At 43.4% G+C, this 5,352-nt stretch overlaps 1 long non-coding RNA gene across 1 annotated transcript; it reads right to left on the bottom strand.

Moving 5' to 3' along the window:
* Positions 1-613: 613 nt before the first annotated feature.
* Positions 614-2,903, bottom strand: LOC123571707 (uncharacterized). The gene is made up of 2 exons (XR_006695925.2): positions 1,874-2,903; positions 614-996 (listed from the first exon to the last, which is right to left on the bottom strand). It is a non-coding gene; the product is annotated as an uncharacterized lncRNA (long non-coding RNA).
* Positions 2,904-5,352: the final 2,449 nt, after the last annotated feature.

Here is a 5,352-nt window from a genome sequence, read left to right as displayed (position 1 = left end):
TTCTTATCTTTCCTTGTGTAAAACTCCAAGATTGGCCAGGCGCAGTGGCTCACGCCTGTAATTCCAGCACTTTGGGAGGCCGAGGCAGGCGGGTCGCCTGAGGTCGGGAGTGTGAGACCAGCCTGGCCAACATGGTGAAACCCCATCTCTACTAAAAATACAAAAATTAGCTGGGTGTGGTAGCGTGCGCCTGTAATCTCAGCTACTCAGGAGGCTGAGGCAGGAGAATAACTTGAACCCGGGAGGCGGAGGTTGCAGTGAACCAAGATTGTGCCATTGCACTCCAGCCTGGGCAACAAGAGTGAAACTCCATCTCAAAAACAAAACAAAACAAAACAAACAAACAAACAAAAACCTCCAAGATCAAGGAATCTAGAACATTTTTTCTCTCTCTTACAAAGCCTAGCTTTTAAGTTACTACCTGGCCAAAAAGCCCCCAGATCCTATTTAGAAGTTGATAATTAACTGTGTTTTCCTCTTTTTCTTTTCTCTCTCTCTTTTTTTTTTTTTTTGCATTCCCTCTGTAACAATCCTAAACCTCCCTGAGACAATTGGAAACCTCTAAAGATTGGGGGAAAGGTAAGTATAAGAACATGTAAAAGAAGCCAGCAAGTTGAGGGACTTCAAAATTATATTATCACCATTATATACATTGAGAATTTTTCCTACGCACATCATGTTCTAATGTGGTTATTCCATAGAGGCTTGCAAGCCTGAGACCACAGCCCTGTGGGTAGACCACATCTGTCCAGCCAATGGCTGAAAGAAGATGTAGGTCCTCAGACAGGAAACCAGAACTCTGAGGGCAATCTTAGCCGACAGGAGAAAGCGTTCTTGGCCATCTCAAGGTTTCTTGGCCATCTTAAAGTTTCTTGGCCTGGCCTCACAGGAGCCTCAGGACAGTCCTCCCACATGTGGGTCAATTTCCTCTCTCAAATGGAGTCAGGCCAGGGTCTTTGAAGGCAGACTTCTTTGTAGGTCTCTGCTTCCCCGAATCTATAATTCAAAAGATTAGCGAAATAAAATATTTTTAGTAAGAGGACTAACATAGGAGTATCACTTTTTATTTTGCCAACATGATTGTTTAAAACAAAGCATTGTTTGTATTGCAAATGTTTCTTTCAAAAAAAGTAAAAGTATTATTTGTATTGTCAGTGTTGTATTTAATACCTGAAAAGTTGACGATTTTATTTTAAGGAAGGTGTCATTTACTGACAAGCAAGAAAGTCACTTCAGATGCCTGGATGGCATGGAGCAAAGGCGTGGAACAGAGGCAGAGAAGGGAGATAAACACGGTCATTCCAAGGCTGGTAGGTATACTTCTTTGCCCAGGATTTGCACGGGGGCTATGGGAGGTGGGACCACAAGGACTCCGGAGCATGTCCATCCTTGAGTAACAGGGTGAGGACTAGAATGTCCACTCTGAGAAAGTCAGAGCTTCTGTCTGTTTCATGAGGAAGGAATTGACTAAGAGAAAGCCATATTTGGGAAATTTAAGTTGTAGGTTATGTGCAGCTTCTGGTGGAATTACTGCATTTTGTGGGAGAGAAGTGAGAGGAAGGAAAGCCATTTAGGAGAGAAAGCATGGAATCTATCCCAGACTTTGGCTGAAGTGTAACATCTAGTGCGACATGAATGGGGCACTTTTTCTGCATCTGTTAGTTATTGTGTCTGTTGGTTGCCATGGGGGACCGGATGATTTTAAGAGAGCCACAGACACTCTTAAAAATCCAATAGATATGCACAAGGTAGATTTGAACATTTTAGACAATTTCTGTCTCTTCCCTACAGAACTTAGTCCACATTTGTACAGGTCTTCCACCTTGGTGCCTGTATCGTAATATGGCTTGCCCTTTTGCTTTGGGTCACTTACCACAATTCAGATTATTTCATTAACATGAGCTTTTCATTAATATCTGTTTCCTTCACTAAACCATGAGGTCCGTAAGAACAGGGCTCATGGCCGGCGCGGTGGCTCACGCCTGTAATCCCAGCACTTCGGGAGGCCGAGGCGGGCGGATCACGAGGTCAGGAGATGGAGACCATCCTGGCTAACACGGTGAAACCCCGTCTCTACTAAAAATACGAAAAATTAGCTGGGCGCGGTGGCGGGCGCCTGTAGTCCTAGCTACTCAGGAGGCTGAGGCAGGAGAATGGCATGAACCCGGAAGGAGGAGCTTGCAGTGAGCCGAGATCGCGCCACTGCCCTCCAGCCTCGGTGAGAGCGAGACTCCGTCTCAAAAAAAAAAAAAAAAAAAAAAAGGCCGGGCGCGGTGGCTCACGCCTGTAATCCCAGCACTTTGGGAGGCCGAGGCGGGCGGATCACAAGGTCAGGAGATCGAGACCACGGTGAAACCCCGTCTCTACTAAAAATACAAAAAATTAGCAGGGCGCGGTTGTGGGCGCCTGTAGTCCCAGCTACTCAGGAGGCTGAGGCAGGAGAATGGCGTGAACCCGGGAGGCGGAGCTTGCAGTGAGCCGAGATCGCGCCACTGCACTCCAGCCTGGGCGACAGAGCGAGACTCCGTCTCAAAAAAAAAAAAAAAAAAAAAAAAGAATAGGGCTCATTATTTTACTTACGATTGTATCTCTAGCACCAAGTATGTGCCCGACATATAAAAAAGGCACTCATAGGCCAGGCTCACGTGTGTCATCCCAGCACTTAGGGAGGCCAAGGCGGGCGGATCACAAGGTCTGGAGATCGAGACCATCCTGGCTAAGACGGTGAAACGCCGTCTCTACTAAAAAATACAAAAAATTAGCCGGGCGTGGTGGCGGGCGCCTGTAGTCCCAGCTACTCGGGAGGCTGAGGCAGGAGAATGGCGTGAACCCGGGAGGCGGAGCTTGCAGTGAGCCGAGATGGCGCCACTGCACTCCAGCCTGGGCGACACAGCGAGACTCCGTCTCAAAAAAAAAAAAAAAAAAAAAAAAAAGGCCAGGCGCGGTGGCTCAAGCCTGTAATCCCAGCACTTTGGGAGGCCAAGACGGGTGGATCACGAGGTCAGGAGATCCAGACCATCCTGGCTAACCCGGTGAAACCCCGTCTCTACTAAAAAATACAAAAAACTAGCCGGGCGAGGTGGCGGGCGCCTGTAGTCCCAGCTACACGGGAGGCTGAGGCAGGAGAATGGCGTAAACCCGGGAGGCGGAGCTTGCAGTGAGCTGAGATCCGGCCACTGCACTCCAGCCTGGGCGACAGAGCCAGACTCCCTCTCAAAAAAAAAAAAAAAAAAAAAGGCACTCAATAAATGAATCAACGCATGAATGTACCTCTAGTAAGAGTGATTGGAATCTCCTCATCAAGTACACTTTACTGTCAGTGTGAGGTATAATTTGTTTGTTTTAACAAAGTGAGCTTCTTTTTTTTTTTTTTTTTTTTTTTTTTGAGACGGAGTCTCGCTCTGTCGCCCAGGCTGGAGTGCAGTGGCCGGATCTCAGCTCACTGCAAGCTCCGCCTCCCGGGTTCACGCCATTCTCCTGCCTCAGCCTCCCGAGTAGCTGGGACTACAGGCGCCCGCCACCGCGCCCGGCTAGTTTTTTGTATTTTTTAGTAGAGACGGGGTTTCACCGTGTTAGCCAGGATGGTCTCGATCTCCTGACCTCGTGATCCGCCCGTCTCGGCCTCCCAAAGTGCTGGGATTACAGGCGTGAGCCACCGCGCCCGGCAACAAAGTGAGCTTCTTAAAGGCCACAATCAAACACAAATAAATAATGGATCCTACAGTTGCTGTTACGCGAAGTGGTCTTGGTAGTTCCCGGCAGCTGAGGCACGGTGCTAGTGTAGTGCCCCCTGTTGGATAAAACAGAAAATTCGGCTTTTTGCACAATCACATTGTGCCTTTACAAAGAAACATGTAGTCCCATCTGAATTTTGTGGCATCTCCTCTGGCATTAACAAATTTTTATATTTGACCTCATTTCCTCAGCTAAACTTACTGTTTTCTCACTCTTTCTCTATTAAATAGTAGCTTTGTTTCACTCCATTTTCCACATTTCAGATAAGGAAATCTTATGTAGTAAATTGTAGTAAAATTTCTAATTCACAAAAGTAGTCAGGGAATTGAAGTATTGCATTAATAAATTACCTTATGTGACATGTATGGATCACTTGAAGACACAGATATTTGTTATAGAAATACATTCTATAGTGATGGTATGCCAACACATTCATAGAGAAGATTATTGAGAAGAGATACTCATATCAAAACCTATGGCATACAGCAAAAGCAGTATTAAGAGAGAAGTGTATAACAATAAATGCTTACATTAAAAAAGTAGAAAAATTTCAAATAACCAACCTAATTATGCATGTTAAGAAACTAGAAGATCAAGAAGAAGCCAACCCCAAAATTAGTAGGAAAAAAGAAATAACAAGGATAAGAGCAGAAATAAACAGAACTGCGACCAAAAAAATACAAAAGAAATAAGGTGTTTTTTTGAATAGATAAACAAAATTGCCAAACCATTTGGCAGACTAAACAAAAAAAATAGAGAAAAGACCCAAATAAATAAAATCAGAAATGAAAAAAGGAGACATTACAACTGCTACTACAGAAGTCCAAAAGATTGTTAGAGACTGTTGTGAACAACTATACAACAAAAAATGAGAAACATAATGGAAATGCATAAATTCCTAGACATGTACAACCTACGAAGATTGAACCAAGAAGAAACAGAAAACCTGAATAGACCAATTGTAAGTAAAATGATTGAATCAGTATTAAAAGTCTCCCATCAAAGAAAAGTCCAGTACTTGATGATTTCACTGCTGAATTCTACCAAATATTTAAAGAAGAACTATACCAATTATTTTAAAACTTTTCCAGAAAGTTGAAGAGAAGAGAATTCTTCCAAATGCATCTTTGAGGCCAGCTCATCCTGATACCAAAACCAGACAAGAACACAACAACAACATAAGAAAACCATAGGCCAATGTCCCTAAAGAACATAGATGCAAAAATCCTCAACACAATACTAGTAAACTGAGTCCAACAGCACATTAAAAAGATCATTCATCGTGATCTACTGGGATTTATTCCAGGGATGCAAGGCTAGTTTAGCATATGCAAATCTATAAATGTGATATATTACATCAAAAGAATGAAGTACAAAAAATCATCTTAATAGATGCAGAGAAAGCATTTTATAAAATTCAACATCCCTTTGTGACTAAAAAAAAACCCCTCCAAAAATTAGGTATAGAGAAAATCTACCTCAATACAATGAAGGCCATATATGAGAAACCCACAGTTAATATTATACTGAATGGGGAAAAACTGAAAGTTTCTTCTCTAAGAACTAGAATAAGACAAGGATGCCCATTCTTACCACTCTTATTCAACATAGTACTGG

This window comes from Macaca fascicularis, chromosome 2, assembly GCF_037993035.2.
Source record: "Macaca fascicularis isolate 582-1 chromosome 2, T2T-MFA8v1.1".
Taxonomy (NCBI): domain Eukaryota; kingdom Metazoa; phylum Chordata; class Mammalia; order Primates; family Cercopithecidae; genus Macaca; species Macaca fascicularis.
The sequence above is the reverse complement of the archived record's forward strand: the minus strand, read 5'-3'. Positions and strand labels throughout refer to the sequence as shown.